Below are 25,623 nucleotides of genomic sequence, written 5' to 3'. Positions count from 1 at the left end.
ACTCATAGGACTTCATGTTACACAATACATGCATGTTTTGTTTGATAAAGTTCATATTTATAACAAAAAATCTGAGTTTACATTGGCGCGTTACATTCACTAGTTCCAAAAACAAGGGATTTTGCATAGCCACATCGTTTCAACAGAAAAACTCATCATAAATGTAGATGATAATACAAGTTATACACATGGAATTATAGATATACCTCTCCTTAATGCAAAAGCTGTGTCAGATTTCAAAAAAACTTTAAGGAAAAAGCAAATCATGCAATAATCTGAGACGGAGCTCAGAACAATAGCCAAATTAGCCGCCATGTTGGGGTCAACAGAAACCAGAAAATACATGATAAATGTTTCCTTACCTTTGAACTTCATCAGAATGCAGTCCTAGGAATCCCAGGTCCACAATAAATGCTTGATTTGTTCGATAATGTCTGTTATTTATGTCCAATTAGCTACTTTGGTTAGCGCATTTGGTAAACAATTCCAAAGTCACAAAGCGCGTCCACTATAACGTGACGAAATGTCCAAAAGTTCCGTAACAGTCAGTAGAAACATGTCAAACGATGTACTGAATCAATCTTTAGAATGTTGTTAACATACATCTTGAATAACGTTCCAACCGGAGAATTAGATTGACTTCAGATGAGCGGTGGAACGGAGGTCTTCATGTGAACGCGCATGTGAAAGCATGGTCAGCTCGTGGCAGTGGTGACTAATTCCTGTCTCCTTCGGCCCCCCTTCACATTAGAGTCATCAGACAAAGTTCTATTGACTGTTGACATCTAGTGGAAGCCGTAGGAAGTGAAAACACATCAATATCTCGCTGTAATTTCAATGAGAGCTTGGTTGAAAATCTGCCACCTCAGAAAAAATTCAAACAGGAAGTGGAACTTCTCAGGTTTTTGCCTGCCATATGAGTTCTGTTATACTCACAGAGATAATTCAAACAGTTTTAGAATTTTAGAGTGTTTTCTATCCAATACGATTAATAATATGCATATATTAAATCAAATCAAATTTTATTAGTCACATACACATGGTTAGCAGATGTTAATGCGAGTGTAGCGAAATGCTTGTGCTTCTAGTTCCGACAATGCAGTAATAACCAACAAGTAATCTAACCTAACAATTCCACAACTACTACCTTATACACACACACAAGTGTAAAGGGATAAAGAATATGTACATAAAGATATATGAATGAGTGGTGGTACAGAACGGCATGGCAAGATGCAGTAGATGGTATAGAGTACGGTATATACATATGAGATGAGTACTGTAGGGTATGTAAACATAAAGTGGCATAGTTTAAAGTGGCTAGTGGTACATGTATTACATAAAGATGGCAAGATGCAGTAGATGATATAGAGTACAGTATATACATATGAGATGGGTAATGTAGGGTATGTAAACATTATATTAAGTGGCATTGTTTAAAGTGGCTAGTGGTACATTTTTACATAATTTCCATCAATTCCCATTTTTAAAGTGGCTGGAGTTGAGTCAGTATGTTGGCAGCGGCCGCTAAATGTTAGTGGTGGCTGTTTAACAGTCTGATGGCCTTGAGATAGAAGCTGTTTTTCAGTCTCTCGGTCCCTGCTTTGATGCACCTGTACTGACCTCGCCTTCTGGATGATAGCGGGGTGAACAGGCAGTGGCTTGGGTGGTTGTTGTCCTTGATGAGCTTTATGGCCTTCCTGTGACATCGGGTGGTGTAGGTGTCCTGGAGGGCAGGTAGTTTGCCCCCGGTGGTGCGTTCTGCAGACCTCACTACCCTCTGGAGAGCCTTACGGTTGTGGGCGGAGCAGTTGCCGTACCAGGCGGTGATACAGCCCGACAGGATGCTCTCGATTGTGCATCTGTAGAAGTTTGTGAGTGCTTTTGGTGACAAGCCGAATTTCTTCAGCCTCCTGAGGTTGAAGAGGCGCTGCTGCGCCTTCTTCACAACGCTGTCTGTGTGGGTGGACCAATTCAGTTTGTCCGTGATGTGTACACCGAGGAACTTAAAACTTTCCACCTTCTCCACTACTGACCCGTCGATGTGGATAGGGGGGTGCTCCCTCTGCTGTTTCCTGAAGTCCACAATCATCTCCTTTGTTTTGTTGACGTTGAGTGTGAGGTTATTTTCCTGACACCACACTCCGAGGGCCCTCACCTCCTCCCTGTAGGCCGTCTCGTCGTTGTTGGTAATCAAGCCTACCACTGTAGTGTCATCCGCAAACTTGATGATTGAGTTGGAGGCGTGCATGGCCACGCAGTCGTGGGTGAACAGGGAGTACAGGAGAGGGCTCAGAACGCACCCTTGTGGGGCCCCAGTGTTGAGGATCAGCGGGGTGGAGATGTTGTTACCTACCCTCACCACCTGGGGGCGGCCCGTCAGGAAGTCCAGGACCCAGTTGCACAGGGCGGGGTCGAGACCCAGGGTCTCGAGCTTGATGACGAGTTTGGAGGGTACTATGGTGTTAAATGCTGAGCTGTAATCGATGAACAGCATTCTCACATGGGTATTCCTCTTGTCCAGATGGGTTAGGGCAGTGTGCAGTGTGGTTGCGATTGCGTCGTCTGTGGACCTATTGGGTCGGTAAGCAAATTGGAGTGGGTCTAGGGTGTCCGGTAGGGTGGAGGTGATATGGTCCTTGACTAGTCTCTCAAAGCACTTCATGATGACGGAAGTGAGTGCTACGGGGCGGTAGTCGTTTAGCTCAGTTACCTTAGCTTTCTTGGGAACAGGAACAATGGTGGCCCTCTTGAAGCATGTGGGAACAGCAGACTGGGATAAGGATTGATTGAATATGTCCGTAAACACACCAGCCAGCTGGTCTGCGCATGCTCTGAGGACGCGGCTGGGAATGCCGTCTGGGCCTGCAGCCTTGCGAGGGTTAACACGTTTAAATGTTTTACTCACCTCGGCTGCAGTGAAGGAGAGCCCGCAGGTTTTGGTAGGGGGCCGTGTCAGTGGCACTGTATTGTCCTCAAAGCGGGCAAAAAAGTTGTTTAGCCTGTCTGGGAGCAAGACATCCTGGTCCGCGACGGGGCTGGTTTTCTTTTTGTAATCCGTGATTAACTGTAGACCCTGCCACATACCTCTTGTGTCTGAGCTGTTGAATTGCGACTCGATTTTGTCTCTGTACTGGGACTTAGCCTGTTTGATTGCCTTGCGGAGAGAATAGCTACACTGTTTGTATTCGGTCATGCTTCCGGTCACCTTGCCCTGGTTAAAAGCAGTGGTTCGCGCTTTCAGTTTCACGCGAATGCTGCCGTCAATCCACGGTTTCTGGTTTGGGAATGTTTTAATCGTTGCTGTGGGTACGACATCGTCAATGCACTTCCTAATGAACTCGCTCACCGAATCAGCATATTCGTCAATATTGTTGTTGGACGCAATGCGGAACATATTCCAATCCGCGTGATCGAAGCAGTCTTGAAGCTTGGAATCAGATTGGTCGGACCAGCGTTGAACAGACCTGAGCGCGGGAGCTTGTTGTTTTAGTTTCTGTTTGTAGGCTGGAATCAACAAAATGGAGTCGTGGTCAGCTTTTCCGAAAGGGGGGCGGGGGAGGGCCTTATATGCGTCGCGGAAATTAGTATAACAATGATCTAGGGTTTTTCCAGCCCTGGTAGCACAATCGATATGCTGATAGAATTTAGGGAGTTTTGTTTTTAGATTAGCCTTGTTAAAATCCCCAGCTACGATGAATGCAGCCTCAGGGTGTGTGGTTTCCAGTTTACAAAGAGTCAGATAAAGTTCGTTCAGGGCCATCGATGTGTCTGCTTGGGGGGGAATATATACGGCTGTGATTATGATTGAAGAGAATTCCCTTGGTAGATAATGCGGTCGACATTTGATTGTGAGGAGTTCTAGATCAGGTGAACAGAATGACTTGAGTTCCTGTGTGTTGTTATGATGATCACACCACGTCTCGTTAATCATAAGGCATACCCCCCCGCCCCTCTTCTTACCAGAAAGATGTTTGTTTCTGTCGGCGCGATGCATGAAGAAACCAGCTGGCTGCACCGACTCCGTTAGCGTCTCTTGAGTTAGCCATGTTTCCGTGAAGCAGAGCACGTTGCAATCCCTGATGTCTCTCTGGAATGCTACCCGTGCTCGGATTTCATCAACCTTATTGTCAAGAGACTGGACATTGGCGAGTAGTATGCTAGGGAGTGGAGCGCGATGTGCCCGTCTCCGAAGCCTGACCACGAGACCGCCTCGTTTGCCCCTTTTACGGCGTCGCACAGGGTCGCCGGCTGGGATCAGATCCATTGTATTGGGTGGAAGGCAAAACACTGGATCCGTTTCGGGAAAGTCATATTCCTGGTAGGAACGATGATGAGTTGACGTTAATCGTATATTCAGTAGTTCCTCCCGACTGTATGTAATGAAACCTAAGATTACCTGGGGTACCGATGTAAGAAATAACACATAAAAAAACAAAATGCTGCATATTTTCCAAGGAACGCGAAGCAACTGGGACTGAGGAGCAGGCTGTTTACTATGGGCACCTCTGTGCACCTTTCATCCAAGCTACTCAATACTGCCCCTGCAGCCATAAGAAGTTAAGAAAGGGATAAGTATAGAGATAAGTTCTCACTATACTGTAGCGCCGCAGCGTCTCTGTCGCCTCACCGCCTCTACCCTTGTGGAGCCCCATGCATCTGGTTCTATTTAGAGCTCATCTGCTTGTGTTATGCTGCTATGTTATGACAGTAAAGCGACTGAGGAGATTATGCTAAGAGGATGTTTGCCACCCCCCGCACGTCTTCCTCAGTCATGGGTCAGTGGCCCGTCGCAGTATCCTGCCGAGGCTGTGCGTTGAAAAGGCAGAGGTTATTAGCCTTTGTGTTTGCAGCGCAGCTGTGCTTTGAGAATCTCCCTCCTGTTGTTTTACATACTGGGCCATCACTGCTGCAGTGCACCGCTCATGTTGTTTGTCTCTTGTTTTTTTCTCTCACAGGAAGTTTGCTGAGGATTGCAAAACGAATTGTGAAAAAATCTGAGGGGGGGTTCAACCCCCTGACCCTCCCCCAACTGCACAACCCCTCCCCCTCCGTACTTATTGGATCGGACCCTCTGAATTCTTCACATCTGTTGGGAGGAACCAAAGATCGACTGGGCCATTTGGCGGTGTAATCCATCTGTACTGATACAGAAAGTGAGTACTGTCATCATTAATCTTCCCTCTTCATGTCTACATTTCAGACATAGAAACTTGGCTTGAAAACAGGATCCAAGTAGTCTAACCCATGGGTTGAGATGGAGTATGACGTCAAACATGCTGGGTGTAATAAATGCTGACTCGTATCTAATGGGTGTTCTATAACTCAAGGGTCACAGAGTGGTGTGCTATGATGCCTATAGTAGATGTTTCAATGGCCTTCCGGATAACACCCGTATCTGATTACGTAAGCCCTCACATCATGAAGTGATTGTTGTCCGCCGTGGAAATGAGCCCTTGAGGACTTTCATTGAAGCCTTACCTGTACAGGCCCGGCTTTGATGGACAACCGCCCTCAATGCTTTATATAACAACAACACAGCTGCTATTCTGTCTCTGTCACCCTTTTCATTCCCTGTTGCCCGTATTTTCAACCTTTTGACGGGACGAGGGTTTGGACACCTCGACATTGGACACCTCTGCTTTCATACCCCTTTATGTGCATTGGCTTTGTACTGATAGCCCTCTTTTGGCCGGCTATGTATACAAACACCACGGGCCATTGTGTAACGTTGTGCATCAATCAAAGTGAGTGCAAGCCAGCCACTTGCATTGTTGTCAAATATGTTAGCAGGCAAACAATGCATTAGGGTTTGGTGTGCTGGACATGTAGAAAGAGGATATAGGTGTTGTGCTCAGTTGGTCACTGGTAGAGTAGTTGGGTGTCTACAGCTGGCTCTATGGTTGAACATTTTCTGCTTTTCATTAGGGCTGCCACAAACGGTAAAATGGGAAGGAACACCAGTCAGTGGGAGCATAGGCATGAAATGTGATCAGACGGAGCACTGAATGGAGGAATTGTCAGAGCAAACTGTGTGCGTGTATGTATATGAGATGACTGTCTCGCATTGCTTTCTTACCTTGACACCCACTCACTTCACAATAAAGCACAGTCCCCGTCCCACTGGCCTCACACACTGGCACAAGTGTGTAAAATTCTATTCAGATCTTCCATGCATCGCTGCAAAGGTTGTTTCACTGCTTTTTCTAGTGAAAGATGGTAAGAAATAAGCTCTGATTTGTAGTGTACACTCTTTTTAATACCTTGGTTGGCACCAGTTTATTGCCCTGTCCCAAACCTCACTACTCTATAACAGCTCATATAAGACATTCATCCAACCGTTTCCATTGCCACTGGAGGGTCTTCACTGATCTGTCTGAACTAGAAAACACTAATTTCATCCACAAAACTGAACTGCCTTTCATCCTCAAGATTCAGTTAATCTTACCAAAAACCTGTAGCTGATATTGATGGGGGGGGGTATTCATGAGAAAGTCTTCACTACTTAATTCTACATTGAGCTAAGGTGTTTTGTGGTTGTAGAATCAGTATGAAAATCTAAATGTGCACAAAGATTTGCTAGGTAACTAGTGACCTGCTTGCTGTCTGAAATCAAATCAAATGTTATTGGTCACATACACATTTAGTAGATGTTATTGTGGGTATAGCGAAATGATTGTGTTACTAGCTCCAACAGTGCAGAAATATATACTGTAATAATTAACAACAATACACACATCTAAAAGTAAAATAATGAAATTAAGAAATATATAAATATTAGGACGAGCAATGTCGGAGTGGCATTGACTAAAATAGTGATTCCATGTCTATGTATATAGAGCTCTGCGGTTGCGAGCGGTGCAGTTTTCATACCAGGCGGTGATACAGCCCGACAGAATGCTCTCAATTGTGCATCTGTGAAAGTTTGTGAGGGTCATAGGGGCCAAGCCAAATTTCTTCAGCCTCCTGAGGTTGAAGTGGCGCTGTTGCGCCTTTACCACACTGTCTGTGTGGGTGGACCATTTCAGATCGACGAGGAACTTGAAGCTTTCCACCTTCTCCACTGCGATCCCGTCAATGTGGATATGGGCATGCTCCCTCTGCTTTTTCCTGAAGTCCATGATCAGCTCCTTCATTTTGTTGACGTTGAGGGAGATGTTATTTTCAAGGTACCGCTCCGCCAGGGCCCTCACCTTCCCTGTAGGCTGTCTCGTCATTGTTGGTAATCAGGCCTACTATGGTTGTGTCGTCTGCAAACTTGATGTTTGAGTTGGAGGCGTGTGTGGCCACGCAGTCATGGGTGAACATGGACTACAGGAAGGGGCTGAGCACGAACCCCTGTGTTGAGGATCAGTGAAGTGGAACTATGGTGTTGGCTGAGCTGTAGTCAATGAACAGCATTCTTATATAGGTATTCCTCTTGTCCATATGGGATAGGGCTGTGTGCAGTGCAATGGCGATTGCATCATCTGTGGATCTATTGGGGCGGTTAGCAAACTGAAGTGGGTCTAGGGTGTCATATATTATAATAATATAAGAAATACACAAAAAAAAACGAAATACTGCAAAGTTGCTTAGGAGCTAGAAGCAGAGCTGCCATGTCTGCCGGCACCATCTTTCCAGTCTCAAATCAATCCATATGAAATTAAAGAGATTCTAGCAAGTTCACACACTCAATGCTGGATACTCACGCTAGCTAGTAGTGAAATTCTAGCCAATAGCACTAGTGAGTTTTCATGATAAGGCAGTTTCTGTTCTGCCGTGACAAGTGCGCCGAGTTTTGCAGCACAGCTGACTGCTCTCTGCGGCGTTATGGCGTTGGCCAAATGTTACAAAGTAGCGAGCCACAGTGCCAGCTGTCAGACGCATGCAGATTTCTTAGAACAGTCCCATAACTTTGGTGCCGTACAACTTCATCAGCAAGCTGGCAAACTACCTAATCTAATGGCCATTCAAACAGGGTAGCACTAGTTGGCTCAGCTGATCGAGCATGGTTTGCTGTAGTAGCCAGTGCATCATAGGTTCAGAGAGTGTAGAATTATGAACTAGTGTTAGGTGGATGAGCAAAATCATGATTCTTAGAGATGAGTTCCACGTTTGTTTAGACAGATGGCTCCTCGCAACTGTGTGTCACGTTAGAGTGACGGCATCTTACGTGAGAAAATGCTGGAGGGTGTTCACCTCAATTAGGTAATTCTAATTCAGTTGGGTGCAAACTAAGTTCTGACACCAGTCCAAACCAGTAGTATCTCAATAAGTTCCCAAAAGTTCCTTAGCCAGTTTGCCTTTGCCAACCGTTCTGAACTCCTGCCGCCGTTCACACTTGGTTTCCAGAGCTCAAGCTTAAACCCTCTGCCAATGCTATTTTCTCCCTTCCTTCCTTCCTTCCTTCCTTCCTTCCTTCCTTCCTTCCTTCCTTCCTTCCTTCCTTCCTTCCTTCCTTCCTTCCTTCCTTCCTTCCTTCCTTTCTTTTCCCCACAGCCATCTTCCTCAATGTTGAAGGAGGGCATCGCCACACATGACTGTGCTGTGACAAATTGGCTTGGGGACAAGGCAGATGGTGACTGGGAGGGGACTGGTTGTCACCCCATTTGCCATGGTGACATGAATTGATCTCGTGGAGCGGCACACATGCTCCGCTTGTGTAATCCTGACTTGCTAACCCCCCTGCATACACACTTTCTCACACACACCCCTCCCTGCCTACTTTACCTCCCCATTACTATCAATGATGTGTGCAGTGGATGCACGCGTAACATGTCACAGGCTTTCCACTCCGCTCCCCTTGAAAAGAAGCGAGGGACAAGGAGGGATTTGACAGAGACAAGAGTCAGACTAATGCCAGGCCTAGGAGACTCTGGGGTTTACAGCAATATAGGAATATAGGCACTGTACATGTCAGGATGTCAACAACGAAATGTTCTGTTTACACAGTTGCCGTTGTTGACATTTGAGCAATGAGTTTGTGTCTGAATGCCCGAAGTCCCTGTGGACACTATTCAAATAAATCCAGTTCCTATGTTTCAACGCAGGTTGATGCATGTTGCTTACTTTTGATTTATGCAGCAATGTTTTGCTTACAGATGTAGCTCTCGCATTTTGTAAATCGACAGACTCCTACCTGAAAGTAGTTTTTCCTCTGTTCATTGATACGATTTGCATTTGATCATCTCAAACCGTAGCGTGGTGGGTGGGTGGCTGGCTTAGGATAATTGTGGGCTTTGGCTCTTTTCACCTGGAGCGTGATGGGATAACTTTCCCACGATGACTTAATATTCTGTGAACACACTGCGTTAAGCTCCGGATATTGATCCACAGATCCTTGCATCCTGTGGGACTTTCCCCTGAGCATCTGTGGGATCTTCTGTGTGGGAATGCTAATGCACCCCAACCTCGGCTGGTCCTTAGAGACCATGGGAGGCAACACAGTGGAGATGAGTGAGAAAGAAACGAGCTAGGCTGGAGAAGCGTTCACAATATCTCCTCTGTGTGTTCTTCCTCTCAAGGAATTAAATAGCGACGAAGCGAAAACTTTATTAACTGTATTGTTTGCATTTTGATTGCATTTTAATATAGGGAAGATGGGCCATGTAGATATGTTCATATTGAAACATGTCCTCTTGTTTGTGTTCCTAACTTGTTTGATAAGATTAGTACAGATTTTCTCAGGGCACCCCACATGGGGCCCTGACCCCAAGTTTCGGAACCACTGTAATGACCTCTCTCTTTGCTTGCATCCGTTCTGTCTGTCTCCTCTGCTTCCTCCTGCAAGCATTGCAGCCTGCCTCAGCCTCACCACTGAGCGCCACCTCACTGTCTGTCTCAGTAGCCTACTCTCTGTAAAGAAAAGTTATTATGAGAACTTAGTAGCCTATTTTTTTTATCCTGCTGAGGTAGGCTCCATTTATTGTTAGCTTCTTACTTCATCCTTCTAGCTGGCTAAGTAATACTAGCCAGACCAGAGACCCTTCAACGTTACTTAAATAAAAGTGTCTGCTGGCAGCTAGCCACCTGACTGAAGTGCCTTCAGAAAGTATTCACACCCCTCCCACATTTTGTTGTGTTACAACCTTTAAAATTGATTATATTTTCATTTTTTGTCACTGGCTTACACACAATACCCCATAATGTCAAAGTGTAAATACACTGAATAAAAATATAAATGCAACATGTAAAGTGTTGGTCCCATATTTCATGAGCTGAAATTAAAGATCCCCGAAATGTTCCATACGCACAAAATCTTATTTCTCTCAAATTTTGGGAACACATTTGTTTACATCTCTGTTAGTAAGCATTCCTCCTTTGCCAAGATAATCCAGCCACCTGACAGGTGTGGCATATCAAGAAGCTGATTAAATAGCATGATCATTACAGAGGTGCACCTTGTGCTGGGGACAATAAAAGGTCACTCTAAAATGTGCAGTTTTGATACACAACACAATGCCACAGATGTCTGAATTTTGAGGGAGCGTGCAATTGGCATGCTGACTGCAGGAATGTCCACCAGAGCTGTTGCAAAATAATTTTATGTTAATTTCTCTACCATAAGCCGCCTCCATGGCCCCATGTTGCAAGGATTTGTACACAATTCCTGGAAGCTGAAAATGTCCTGGTTCTTCCATGGTCTGCATACTCACCAGACATGTCACATATTGAGCGTGTTTGGAATGCTCTGGATCGACGTGTACTACAGCGTGTTCCAGTTCCCGCCAATATCCTGAAACTTCGCACAGCCATTAAAGAGGAGTGGGACAACATTCCACGGGCCACAATCAACAGCCTGATCAACTCTATGAGAAGGAAATGTGTTGCGCTGCATGAAGCAAATGGTGGTCACACCAGATATTGACTGGCTTCTGATCCACGCCCATACCTTTTTTTTTTCTTTCTGTGACCAACAGATGGATATCTGTATTCCCAGTCAAGATAAATCCATAGATTAGGGCCTAATTTATTTATTTAAATAGACTGATATCTTTATATGAACTGTAACTCATTCAAATCTTTGAAATTGTTACATGTTGGGTTTGAAATATTTTTGCTCAGTATGTTTTTTTCAATTTTTATAAATAAAAATGAAAAGCTGATAGTCTTGAGTCAATAAGTATTCAGCCCCTTTGTTAGGAGGGTATTCACCTTATTATGTGCTTAACAAGTCACATAATAAGTTGCATGGATGGACTCACTCTGTGTGCAAATATATTGTTTAACATGATTTTTGAATGACGGCCTCCTCTCTGTACCCCAAACATACAATTACAGTGCATTCAGAAAGTATTCAGACCCCTTCACTTTTTCCACATTTTGTTACGTTACAGCCTTATTCTAAATACATTAATAAATACAAATGATTATCAATCTATACACAATACCCCATAAGGACAAAGCAAACACAGCGTAAAAACTGAAATACCTTATTTACATAAGTATTCAGACCCTTTGCTATGAGATTCGAAATTGAGCTTAGGTGCTTCCTGTTTCCATTGATCATCCTTGAGATGTTTCTACAACTTGATTGGAGTCCACCTGTGGTAATTTCAATTGATTGGACAAGATTTGGAAAGGCACACACCTGTGTATGTAAGGTCCCACAGTTGACATTGCATGTCAGAGCAAAAACAGAGACAGGATTGTGTTGAGGCACAGATCTGGGGAAGGGTAAAAAAATGTCTGCAGCATTGAAGGTCCCCAAGAACACAGTGGCCTCCATCATTCTGAAATGGAAGAAGTTTGGAACCTCCAAGACTCTTCCTAGAGCTGGCCGCCCGGGCCAAACTGAGCATTCGGGGGAGAAGGGCCTTGGGTTAGGGAGGTGACCAAGGACCCGCTGGTCACTCTGACAAAGCTCCAGAGTTCCTCTGTCGAGATGGCAGAACCTTTCAGAAGGACAACCATCTCTTCAGCACTCCACCAATCAGGCCTTTATGGTAGAGTGGCCAGACAGAAGTCACTCCTCAGTAAAAGGCACAACAGCCCGCTTGTAGTTTGCCAACAGGCACCTAAAGGACTTTCAGACCATGAGAAACAAGATTCTCTGGTCTGGTGAAACCAACTTTTTGGACTGAATGCCAAGCGTCACATCTGGAGGAAACCTGGCACCATGCCTACAGTGAAGCATGGTGGTGGCAGCATCATGCTGTGGGGATGTTTTTCAGAGGTAGGAACTGGGAGACTAGTCAGGATCGAGCTAAAGATGAACAGAGCAAAGTACAGAGATCCTTGATGAAAACCTGCTCAGGACCTCAGACTGGGGCGAAGGTTCACCTTCCAACAGGACAATGACCCTAAGCACACAGCCAAGTCAATGCGGGATTGGCTTCAGGACAAGTCTCTGAATGTCCTAAAGTGGCCAAGCCAAAGCCTGGACTTGAACCCTTTCGAACGAATGGCACCTATTAGTAGATGGGTAAAAATACACAAATCAGACATTGAATATCCTTTTAAGCATGGTGAAGTTATTAATTACACTTTGGATGGTATATCAACACACCCAGTCACTACAAAGATACAGGCGTCCTTCCTAACTCAGTTGCCGGAGAGGAAGGAAACAGCTCAGGGATTTCACCATGGGGTCAATGGTGACTTTAAATCAGTTACAGAGTTTAATGGCTGTGATCGGAGAAAACTGAGTATGGATCAACAACATTATAGTTACTCCACAATACTAACCTAATTGACAGAGTGAAACGAAGGAAGCCTGTGCAGAATACACATTTTCCAAAACATGCATCCTGTTTAAAATTAGATATTTTTCATTTTCAATAAATTTGCTAAAATGTCCCCCAAAAAATGTTAAACTTTTTCATTATGGGGTATTGTGTGTAAAAATAAATAATAATAATAAAAATAATCATACATTTTGAATTTGGGCTGTAACACAACAAAATGTGGAATAAGCAAAATAACTCAGGCCCTCGGCCTGTGCTGCGAGAGGGCGGAGTTAGCCGTTTGAGAGAGTGGTGAATGTTTTGTTAAAAAGGCTAATCCGGGAGGCAAATCAGGGGGATGCAGGTGATCATAACGAACAAACCACTCTTCATAATTCCACTTGTTCGCAAAGGCAGGTGCGATTAGAGTGGTCAAATAAAGAATTTAAGCATCCTGAGCTTTGATGAATGCTAGGAGCAATATTTAGATGTTGACCCGTAATTTATTTTCTTTATTGTGTACAAAATATATACAGTGGGGAGAACAAGTATTTGATACACTGCCGATTTTGCAGGTTTTCCTACTTACAAAGCATGTAGAGGTCTGTAATTTTTATCGTAGGTACACTTCAACTGTGAGAGACGGAATCTAAAACAAAAATCCAGAAAATCACATTGTATGATTTTTAAATAATTAATTTGCATTTTATTGCATGACATAAGTATTTGATACATCAGAAAAGCAGAACTTAATATTTGGTACAGAAACCTTTGTTTGCAATTACAGAGATCATACGTTTCCTGTAGTTCTTGACTAGGTTTGCACACACTGCAGCAGGGATTTTGGCCCACTCCTCCCTACAGATCTTCTCCAGATCCTTCAGGTTTCGGGGCTGTCGCTGGGCAATACGGACGTTCAGCTCCCTCCAAAGATTTTCTATTGGGTTCAGGTCTGGAGACTGGCTAGGCCACTCCAGGACCTTGAGATGCTTCTTACGGAGCCACTCCTTAGTTGCCATGGCTGTGTGCTTCGTCTACATGCTTTGTAAGTAGGAAAACCTGCAAAATCGGCAGTGTATCAAATACTTGTTCTCCCCACTGTATTTTATTTAATTACAAATTACAAAAAATTATTGAGGTCTGGCCCTCGGTGTCCTCATATGTAGTTACGGACATGCTCTGCTTTTGTACTTTGCTGAGTTCGAAGTAGCATGGAATGTTAAAGGGGACAAATTAATGATGCAACTTCTTCATCCAATTAACGTTCCTCTGAAAAAATATGAACTTCACACAGCATGGAATTTTTTATGAGGTGTGCTCTCAGACACTCCAGGCTGTAGGGTTCGATCCAAACCTCTCCCTCTCTCTCACACACACACATATACACACACACACACACACACACCCTTAAGTACTTAAGCTGTGAGGAGACAAGCAGCACTCCCTCTGTGATAACAGCTCTACTGTCAGCACATACTATCTGCAGACCTTACTCCCCCAAACGCTAGGACTCTCTCACTCCATAAAATCTAGCCAAATGAAAGCTGCAGGCAGAGACATGTAAATAAATCCTCTCACCAAAGTGGAAGAGAAATGCCTCTAAAACCACAGAATGAGTTCTACAATGGCAACAGCAAGGCTGGTTATGTAGGGCCCATCTGACCTCCACTGCCCTCTGTCCTACTCTCTCTCCTCCTCTCCTCTCCCAACCGTCCGGTTTCGATGAAGACATCAGTCAGGTAGGAGATTCAGGTTTCCTGATTGTGTTTTGCTATACCCCACTAAACCACCTCCCAGGGCGATTCTTTGCCAACCTCTTGGTTTGAGGTCTAAATAAATACTGAAAGTGTTCTCATTTCAGAAGGTGACTGACTATATGATGCTTGTTGGTTCTAACAGTCCTGGTTTTGTTGCAGATTTAGAAAGTTCTAAAGCCTTTGCAATGTTTTACGATAAACTAATTCAAGAAAATTCAGTAGATTAATTAATGCAGGTTTGCCTGTAAGGTAATGGGACTTGCTTGTTTTTGCCATTTGACTTAAGACATTTACTGAGTTTTCTTGGAATGTAACTGCATGTATGCAAATGTGTTCAGCTATTGAATAATGTAAACTGTGAAGGAAAAATCTAAATTCATTTAATCATCTTAAAGTTCATATTTCCTTATTAAAATTACATCACTTTCACCCTTCAGATAACTCCTGAACAAATTAAAATTGATTTACTTGGACAGTTGGCTGTCATCCAAAATGGATACTTTAGTTTTAATAGGAAGTCCTTTTTTTTAGCTTTTGGCTGTTTGCACTTGTCATCTTGACATTGCCCCTTGTCTGTACTTTTTCAGTGCAGGGCATTGAGGTGAACCTAGAATGCTTTTAAAATCTACATAATTGGTGGGCGCACATGCATGCACGCACATGCACGCGTGCAAATGCACTGTCCTTAAAGTACTGTATATTCTGAGTAGGAATTCTGATTTGATGTTGTACAGTGGAACATGAGTGTGGTTGAAGTCTTTCATCTGCCATCTGCATTATTATGTCAATATTGTCAACATTAATCCGCAAAAGCATCTTTCACACTTCACCTTTCCTGATTGAATTGACTGCATACTCCCTTGGCTTGGCTGCCTAAGAGGCTAGAGCAAGTTCTTTATTTTTTGCAAAGAAAAATGTATTAATTTTTTGTTGGACATAAGACTAACAACATCAGGAAATCTAAGTGACTTTAATTTAAGAAATCTGTTCCCAAGTATTCCCACGCGTAATAGAGAGAAACTTGTTCATATACAAATGTAAGCAAGGTTTGAAAATATTGTTTTAGTCAAACATTATACACTATATATGACGTGTATAAAATTGAGCACACAGTCATCTCCATAGTCAAACATTGACAGTAGAATGGCCTCACTAAAGAGACTTTCAACATGGCACCGTCATAGGATGCCTCCTTTCCAACAAGTCAGTTCGTCAAATTTCTGCCCTGCTAGAGCTGCCCCGGTCAACTGTAAGTGCTGTTATTGTGAAGTGGAAACGTCTAGTAGCAACACGGCTCAGTCGCAAAGTGATAGGCCACACAAGCTCACAGAATGGGACCGCCGAGTGCTGAAGCACATAGGGTGTAAAAATCGTCTGTCCTCAACTGCAACACTCACTGCCGAGTTCCAAACTGCCTCTGGAAGCAACGTCAGCACAAGAACTGTCCGTCGGGAGCTTAATGAAATAGGTTTCCATGGCCGAGCAGCCGCACACAAGCCTAAGATCACCATGCACAATGCCAAGCGTCATCTGGAGTGGTGTAAAGCTCGCCGCCATTGGATTCTGGAGCAGTGGAAATGCCTTCTCCGGAGTGATGAATCACGCTTCACCATCTGGCAGTCCGACGGACGAATCTGGATTTGGCGGATGCCAGGAGAATGCTACCTGCCCGAATGTGTAGTACCAACTGTAAAGTTTGGTGAAGGAGGAATAATGGTCTGGGGCTGTTATTCATGTTACGGTCTAGGCCCCTTAGTTCCAGTGAAGGGAAATCTTAAAGTTACAGCATACAATGACAATCTAGACGATTCTGTGCTTCCAACTTTGTGGAAACAGTTTGGGGAAGGCCCTCTCCTGTTTCAGCATGACAATGCACCCATGCACAAAGCAAGGTCCATACAGAAATGGTTTGTTGAGATCGTTGTGGAAGAACATGACTGGCCCTTACAGAGCCCTGACCTCAACCCCATCGAAACACCTTTGGGATGAATTGGAACGCCGACTGCGAGCCAGACCTAATCGCCCAACATCAGTGCCCGACCTCACTAATGCTCTTGCTGAATGGAAGCAAGTCTTTGCAGCAATGTTCCATCATCTAGTGGAAAGCCTTCCCTGTTATAGCAGCAAAGGGGAGACCAACTCCATATTAATACCCATAATTTTGGAATGAGATGTTTGAGCAGGTGTCCACATACTTTTGGTCATGTAGTGTATCTGTTTGGGCTTTTTGCGGTCAATTTGCTGTCTTCAAATTATTTGTAATTATGTTCCGGCCCCCCGACCATCCGCTGAAGACAAAATTGGACCGTGGCTGAATCTAGTTGATGTTCCCTGGGATAGAGGACTTTCCCTCTCATTATCTGCTGTATATATTCAGTTTGTTTAATGCCAGCCACTAAAAGATGTAAATAAAATGACTCCTATGGGTCACAGTAACTCACAGTTATTAACTTTTTGCTACCCAGGAATGTGTGTGATGAAGCTCAGCACTGGATGCAGGCAGCCAACAGGCTCAGAGCATGGCTGTATCAGTCCAGGACTCAAAGCTTTAGGCCTAAAGGACACAATGTGGTCCATCACTGAGCGCTGATTAAAAGTGTGCATGTCAGGGACAGGGCAGCTGCGACATATGGCTATGAAGCTTAAGCACACAGAAAAGATATCTGCACCGCCAATCCTTGGAATGAAGAAAAAAATAACAAAGATTAAAGTGGATCTCTACCCGGGCGAGAGACTATGAGCATTGCTAATTTTAGATGGCACAGGGATGTAATGTAATGGAAGGTAGTCGTCACGATTGCTACTTCAAGACTTTAATTGGCATGGCACTTCAACACAAAGGAAGCTACTTTTGCCTCTTTACAGCATGATTAGTAATTCAATAGGATAGACAAAAATGTAATTGTACCCACTCCCAAAATAAATAATATTGCTATAGTTTCTACTCTGGAAGACAATTTGAACATTAGCTCATTTTATTTTGGCTGTAACTATACCTAGGTCTCGTTAGAGATGCCAGTCTGTTTCGATTGAAACTTAACTATCGTAGGGTTATGGTGTAAGAGACATGACTTGCAAAGTCGACTTTTGCTTTACAAGGCATCACTTGCTATTTGGGGATTTTATGAACCCTAACGCCCAAGCGTAGCACTGTATGGAATGTTTTGATGGGTCCTTTTAAAAGTATGTATGTAAAGTTGTAGTGAAAGTAGGGGGTGGGGTCCTTGCTCCTTGTTTCAATTCACACAAACATGCTTTTGATTTGGATGAATGCCAGACCACACATTTTAAGATTTAAGAGGGGGGAAATGAGTGCAGTCATGAAATGTACATTTTATTGCATGTTTACACATTTTGACACATTTTGACGCTAATGTAGTCTGTTGGGCAGATTTGTGTAAATAAACAATACAACTCTCAGAAGGAGCTATTTTATAGCATGCAGAGTTGAGTTCGCCTCAGCTTTATATGCTTCAGTTGTTTTCTAATCATATTTCCCTTGTTTCAAAGTAATATCCATCCAAATAATGAATAGCATGTTATCTTGGTAATTCAATGTAAGACCTGGGTCAGATTGAGAAGTAAACCATGAAAATAATATTTAGAAAGTTATTTCCAGTACACAATCCATTAAAAGCTATTTTGATGCCACCTTAATGATAACTTGAAAATATAATATTCTGCGCACTTTGTTTGGAAGACCTATTTAGGAAAGTTAATTTGTACCCCAGTACAATATTGTTTCATTTGAATCCTTAGACATCCGCAGAAACCTGTTTATATGGTGTCATCTTATAGCTTTAAAAATATCTCACTTCATTTAGATTTAGCTAGTTATTTTTCTAACCTGATGATTTGAAGAGCAGATACTGCAAAGGGCATCTATATTAAAAACTCTTCTCATATCCTTCTTAGTTGTTGTGCGGAATCTCTTGCACCACTTTCTATTGCAGTACAATGCAGTCTCCGTTCTAGAGGACATTTCCTATTCGAAAGTAAATTAAATTCAAAACATGATGCAATTCAACATCAAGGTCAAGATAGCGGTAGCGTCGCCACATTTCACAAGAGGGGGAAAGTCAATCTCTAAGTGAGCAAATGCGGTCGGTGATGATGAGGCGGCCCAGGAATAGTTTGACAAACCCTATCACCCGAGACAAATTAAAAGTGTCACCAACCTGTAAGTGGCTGTTCTCACATTTCCTATGATGTTCTATGATAAGCCAGCGCTGATATGAACAACTGACAACAAAGGGTTGCCTGCCCATTTGAGAAGGGGGGGGAGGAGGCTTAGGGACGACAGGGTAACAGGACACCTGGCCAGACACTATCTCCAAGTATTGATTGGAGCAGAGCAGACGTCCAGACGACCCACAGGTCGTTCTGCGGCTGGCTGCTGCTATAGCTGTGGCTGTCTATACCTTGAAGGGAGCATTTGAGAAACCTGACACAACACACAAAGCAAAAACACACGTTCACTTCCTATATACACTGAGTATGCCAAATATTAAGAACACCTTCCCCCCGCCCTATGTTGACTCCAATGCTCTCCATAGTTGTGTCAAGTTGGCTGGATATCCTTTAGGTGGTGGACCATTCTTGATACACACGGGAAACTGCTAGACGAGAATAACCCAGCAGCGTTGCAGTTCTTGACACAAACAGGTGCGCCTGGCACCTATTACCATACCTCATTCAAAGGCACTTTTTTGTCTTGCCCATTCACTCTCTGAATGGCACACATACACAATCCATGTCTCAAAGCTTAAAAATCCTTCTTCATCTACACTGATTTTGAATTGGATTTAACAAGTGACATCAGTAAGGGATCATAGCTTTCACCTGGTCAGTCTGTCATGGAAAGAGCAGGTTTTCTTGTATACTCAGTGTATGTAGACACCTACAAAGCATTTCACCATGACACAGAAGGATATTATTATCAAACTCTTTTACACACCCTCACAGTTGTACGTTGCCACACACGTGAAACACACATTCCCTTCGTACGCACGTACACAACAAAACACAAACACTAGATACAGACACACAGACACACACTCGGCGCGGTGTCACCGCAGCCACAAGCGTAATAGCCTCCGGTTCCCTACTGCACACAGAGAATCTCAAATACGACAAGCCGAGTGCATTTATCACGTACTCGCATGTAATGACACCATCGCCCAGGCGTAACAGCACCCATACACCACTATCTAGCCTGTTATAGATGGGCCTGTTGGTCTCTTATCTTTTCCATTACGGCTGCCTGCTCATACCTTCCCAGCAGTGGAGGCTGCTGAGGGGAGGACGGCTCATAATAATGGCTTGAAGGAGCAAATGGAATGGCATGGAACACATGGAATCCATGTGTTTGATGTATTTGATACCGTTCCACTAATTCCACTCCAGCCATTACCACGAGCCTGTCCTCCCCAATTAAGGTGCCACCAACCTCCTGTGCTTCCCAGGGCTGCTGAGGGAGAGGAGGAAGAGAAGTGAGTAGTGGGTGACGGTAAGTCTGGGGGATACTGGAAGCAACAGACAGCTTTTGTTTTTCTCCCCCTCTCGCTCTCTCTGTTTTTCTGTCCATCTTTCATTCTCGCCCTCGCCCTGTGGATTTGTCTAGTCTGTCTTTGTGACTGCCACGTTTCGCTTTTTGACTTCAGGACAACAAATGCAGATGAGTGTTTGTGCATGGACGGAGGAGCAGCGGGAGACTACATCTGGCGCTTTGATCCACACTGTGACTGTTGTGGGCAGCGTTCTATACAACGGCTCTCACCTCATCTCGACCCTAACGAAATGTCTGTCAAGAATGACCAGACTGATTTGTTTTCTATACATTTGAAACAAGGGTTGCTGCAGTGTACAGTATTTAGCTAGCATGATAACTCATTGATCGTGCTTTGTGAACTGTAGTCAGTGTCTCAACTGAATGGTAGAATGGCTGGATACACAAGCTGTTTTATACTGTATGTCCATCATAAAGATCTATCTAGAAGGAGAACATTTGGTAACACTTGACAGCAGTGTCATGGCATGGTCATAACTATGTCATATGTCATAACAGCTGACATAACTTGTTATAACCTGTCATATGGGCATAACACTGTCATGGCCCATAAATTTACACCTGTTGTGACATATTGCACTATTTTATGGCTGGTCATAACTATGTCATATGTCATAACAGCTGACATAACTTGTCATATGGGCATACCACTGTCATAACCCATAAATTTACACCTGTTGTGACATATTGCGCTATTTTATGGCTGGTTATGAAACCCACATTTATCCAATAGTTTTTTCCCTGCCAAGAATGGTCTTTTGTTTGAAAGTTTGTTTCTTTAAGTTCTTTGTTGTTGTAATGAATTCTTTAGTCATTTTGTCCCCCCATCATATTTTAAATAACTTCTAGAAAATACACTTTATGACACTGTCAAGAAGCATTATGACCATCATAATCATATGAGCCAGATAGACTTATCACGTACATGCCCTTATATCAGTCATCAGTCAAAAAGAGGGTGTCTTGTCCTGCTCCTGAAATCTACTCATGCATTCTTCCCAGTCATCAGCAACAGATCAATGGGCTAGGTGCATGTCTGATTTGTGCGCAATTACAATGATAATTTAATGTGGTCAATTTCTGAAAATTGTATGTAACAGCCTACTTGTCAACAGTATGTTTATGGTGTAATGGAATGTTTTGCCTTCTTATGTAGGTTTCATAACCAGCCATAAAGTAACGCAATATATGTCACAACAGGTCTAAATGTATTTGTCATGACAGTGTTATGACCATATTATGACAAGTTATGTCAGCTGTTATGACATGGTTATGGCCGTGTCATTACGTATTATGACGCTAGGTGTCAAGTAAAGTGTTACCGAAAATGATTTGAACTCTAATTAGTTGGACTTCTAAGCAGCTCCGGCGCCCCTTAACGACTTTTGGGATTTAGCCGAAAGATAAGAGCTTATCCTCCCTAACGGCAGCAGGATCTACAATATCTGCACTGTGATCAGAGATTCACTTTAACAGCTCAGACACACACAGACAGACTACTAAATAGTAGGGCCGGGACGATACCAGTATCGTCATATTTTTTTCCATGGCAAAAATGAAAACACCAAGCAGACCCAACTCTTTGGTCCTTTAAAATCCTGATGTATGTAAAATATTGTGTGCTATTGCTTGGAAAATAAATGAATGTGACTGGATGACAACATAATGATGTTTGTTTTCAACATTAGGGTTGTTTTCCTAAAGAAGTTTAATCCTCTTCATGGTTTGTTTCCTTGCCACGATACTAATGAGTATCGCGATACTGGTATGGAAGTCCTGCTCCTCAATGACTTCTTTCTCTTCCAGTGCACCTCTAGCTCTGGTCTAGTGCAATTTTAGCTCTGGCCTGGGCTAGAGTCATGAGATCCATTGTTTACTGTAATACACTATCCAGAAATAAAATAAAATTGTCCTAAAATAGATATTATAGGTAGTGTTATTCTAGTGTGCCTGTTTTGTTAGCTGCTGTTGTTTTGGCACCTTAACCTCTCAATGTTGTGTGGAGCTGTCAGTACATCTGCTGAACTGAGATTGAGTGGGAGGATTGATTGCCTGGCTGATTCCAGATCAGTGCACTGCGAGGTCACAGACATCATCCTCATTTACAGCGACTGGTTCTTTCTCAGCACAACAGGGCTAGACTACATGTCTCCAGGACATAGTCTAGTCAGACAGGCCTGCGCTACCAACCCAAGTATTTTGATAGTACTTCAGACTGACACAATATAGCCTTCAGCACACCGAGAAGAGCCTCACTTCACATTCTGTGTATGAGTAGCCAATGGTCATGGACTTTCTTGAGCTGAGAAAGAAGTGCCACAGCAATAACATGAGATAAATGGAGCAAAAAGTCCCCGGGGCCTCAGAGATGCCTCTCGATGATGTCATTAGTTGTGAGAAGGCGTTAATGATGTCAGGTTCATCCACTAGGCCATAACCCCAAACGTAGGGATGCCCTGAAACCCCATGCTCTCTCTCGCTCGCTCCCTCTCTTTCTCGCTCAGGCGGTGTGTGATGGTGCTGTTAAGAGAGGCAGCCTGGTGGGTCTGAATGGGAAGGTGTTTGATTATGGGATGTATGTTGGGAATGGGGACTGTTTGTAGCCAAGACAATGATAAAGTGTTTAATCTCCACAGGAACAGTGAAGCACGCAGGCATGATAATACCATTACAGCGAGGAGCATTCTCCAGAACCCCTCCGCCGCTCCTCACCTGATTTATATGTCCCTTCATCAGCATCGACTTCTCAGATTGGAAAATCTTTCATTTATTAAAGAGGTCGGCCATTTTGTGCGCCGGCTGCTAAAGATGCTCGGAACATACTGCTGTCACCAACCCGTCTTGTGTGCCCACTCTTCCTTTTTTAAATGATTTTTTCGGGTCATGTGATAAGGATGGATCTGGTGGGTGATGGCAGCGTGATTGCAGATGCTATTTATCTTCCTTTCACAACTACTCTGTCTCTAATGTTACGCCTGAGTCCTTGACTAGGTGCTTTCTACATGTTTTCACATGTATCATTGTGTGCTTGTCCTGCGTTATAAGGGCGCTATCTATGGCTCTGACGAACATGGTGCAGGTCCTTCAAACAGAATGAAAGAAAGCTATTCAATTGGCATGATGCGACTGAGATAAGTCAAACCCCTCAATTTACTCATCTTCCTTCACTACTTCTAAAGTTCACTCGCAAATGAAACCTAACTCCGGAACACCGTGACACTCCACATTCACTTTTTTATCAGGGGGGGATCAAAAGTTCTGCAACATCGATAATTCATGTGTCTTCCAACTTTCAGAATTGGAACGCAGAGATTGAAGTGCAAGCAGTGCACCCATCTAATTGGTGCCTGGGGAGGTTCCATTTGCTGGAGAGCATAGAGAAAGATGGAGATCAAAGAGCTTTCTGTTAATAGAGATGTCGCACTCTCTCATTGTTCCCCACCTTAAATACAAAGACGGATACAAAGGTGTCATGAGCGCATCATCACAGCAGTCCTCAGCTCAAGCACCATTAAGGGCCGTAAAGAAAAGTTGCTCTCCACATGTTTTAAAACATTTGATTTACTTAATTAACCCCATTTCTATGCGGTCAGTCTCAATACCTCTCCTTGTAAGGCCATGGTATAGAAAAGTAGAAAAACATTTAGCAGAGAACACTCTGTCTCCTTCATGAATTGCTCCTTCCGTCATGTTAGAACATTTAGTTCTTAAACCTACTGTACAGTTTAAGGTTGGCCATAACAGTAAACTTTGTTTCTTCTATTTTTCATCGCTCTGCAGTGAGCATAATTACTGTTGTACTTCAGAATCAGCCTGGCTCCGATGCGCTGATAGACATGCTTTATATTGGGCGCTCGCTTTCTGCATTGGCAGCAGAACGACGGCTTGCCAAGCCAGAGAACCACCGTAGTGCCTAATCAGAGCCGTGTGATGAGGGGGATCAGCACCACACACACACACCCTTGCTCGCTCTCTCGCTCTCACTCTCTCTCTCTCTCAACGAGCCCAAATCTAATCACAGGGAGACAGACCAGCCACTTAGCTCGGTCGCCCCTCCCATTAGCTTGCACCCCCACCCAAGGGGCCCTGGCACCAGCAGGAAGACACATTTCCACCCCGATGCTGCTCTGTACTGTACCACCAAGGCTGAACTCAGGGGTCCTAAGTGATAGGAGGGTCCAGGGCTAGCCCCCCCCCTTGGTGGTAATAAAGAGCCACTGGAGAACGCTGAGCGATCAGCAACCTGATGAGCACTGACAGCGCTGCTTATTCACCTCATCCTCTCCTCCCGTTCTACTCTCCCTCGCTCTATCGGTGCAGCGCGTTTCATCTTTCCCAGCAGGAGTGTGGTGAATAGCATCTTCATCTGGCTGCTCTCTCCTCTACCCGCCTCTCACCTCCCCTCCGGGCGGTCGGTAGTTCTGGTGAAATAATGATAGGCTCCGCTGGTACTATAGTCTACAAAGCGTAGTGGGAGGGAGCACTATCTCTGTTCCTATTGTTGACCTGTCAGAGGAGAGGACACTGCACGACAGCACCGTTGAGTTTGCCATATTTGTATATTGTGCATAAAAGCGAAGCTTTGAATACCACTGACTTTGTCGTTGAAGATGTTTAGTGTGAATACTGTAGTTCCGTTTTTGACAGTTTTGCTATTGTTTAAACTTTAATCTAGCTCTATGAATGCTGTATCTTTTTTTGTTCTACCACCCGCATCAACACTGAAATATTAAAGCTGTTGACATACTGCATGTTATGATACAATTGTATGTCATACTGGTGAGCCTGTTATTTTTAAGCATGTACTGTGGGAGTTGCTTTGTGAAATCAAACTCCTCAGAATTGTAAGCTTCCCAAAAGCTGTCACTCCTGCTTGCAATGCACCTCTCTTCACCTTTTGACTTGTGCCAAACAACTGCCCTCTCCAGGTTTGATAAAGAGCTTCACTGCCCTTCCCAATCTGACTCATCTGCAATCCCTCCACAATCCTTTCTCCACGGTGCTAGATAACCAAGCACTTTCCCGCCCACCTTTTAAAACACCCCTGAGGGGAATGGTCCTAAGACCGGCTGAGTCACTCTATGCACGGGATGGCTCCTGCTGTGTGCTGTTGGTTCTGGAGGCAGCCGGTTTGAGTACTGAAATAAATATGTAATAATAAAAACAAACACACCACACACACACACACAATGACACCTCAACAAAAAACATAAACACAGACTCCTGTTCCCCCGCCTGGGTCTGCTGCAGCAGACTTTGAGGATCCAATTATGATGCCCTTGAGGGAATGACAGTGCTTGAGTTTCTGTCAATAGAGGTCCAGGTAGTGTTTCTCAATAACACTTTGAATTATTGATGATGGGGAGATTGAGAGGAGGAGGTAGATAACATTCAGTTTTAGTTATGAGGTGGAGACGACGGGAGGTGGGTCGAGGAGGGAGCTTGAACGACATCTGCATTTTCCTGCCAGTAGGTCTGATGAGGTGACCCGGGGTTACACTCATCTGAAGATGTCACACTAGAAACAGTAGAAGAACATTGAGATGGATGGATACTGTAGATGGCTGGATGGATGGATACTGTGGATGGATGGATGGATATTGTAGATGGATGGATGGATACTGTGGATGGATGGATGGATACTGTAGAT

At 43.9% G+C, this 25,623-nt stretch overlaps 1 protein-coding gene across 6 annotated transcripts in view; it reads left to right on the top strand.

Moving 5' to 3' along the window:
• LOC139564013 (semaphorin-6D-like) overlaps positions 1-25,623 on the top strand; it is a 151,345-nt gene that overhangs the window by 70,539 nt on the left and 55,183 nt on the right. For 5 of the 6 annotated variants that reach the window (XM_071383148.1, XM_071383147.1, XM_071383142.1 and 2 more), the window contains one exon: positions 4,959-5,156. The exons of the other annotated variant lie outside the window; for it this stretch is intronic. The gene's annotated coding sequence lies outside the window, so the exon portion shown is untranslated. The remainder of the gene's footprint in view (positions 1-4,958; positions 5,157-25,623) is intronic. 6 annotated transcript variants of the gene reach the window in all.

The sequence above is a fragment of the Salvelinus alpinus genome, chromosome 35 (genome assembly GCF_045679555.1).
Source record: "Salvelinus alpinus chromosome 35, SLU_Salpinus.1, whole genome shotgun sequence".
NCBI lineage: Eukaryota > Metazoa > Chordata > Actinopteri > Salmoniformes > Salmonidae > Salvelinus > Salvelinus alpinus.
This window is presented reverse-complemented; position numbering and strand designations above follow the sequence as displayed.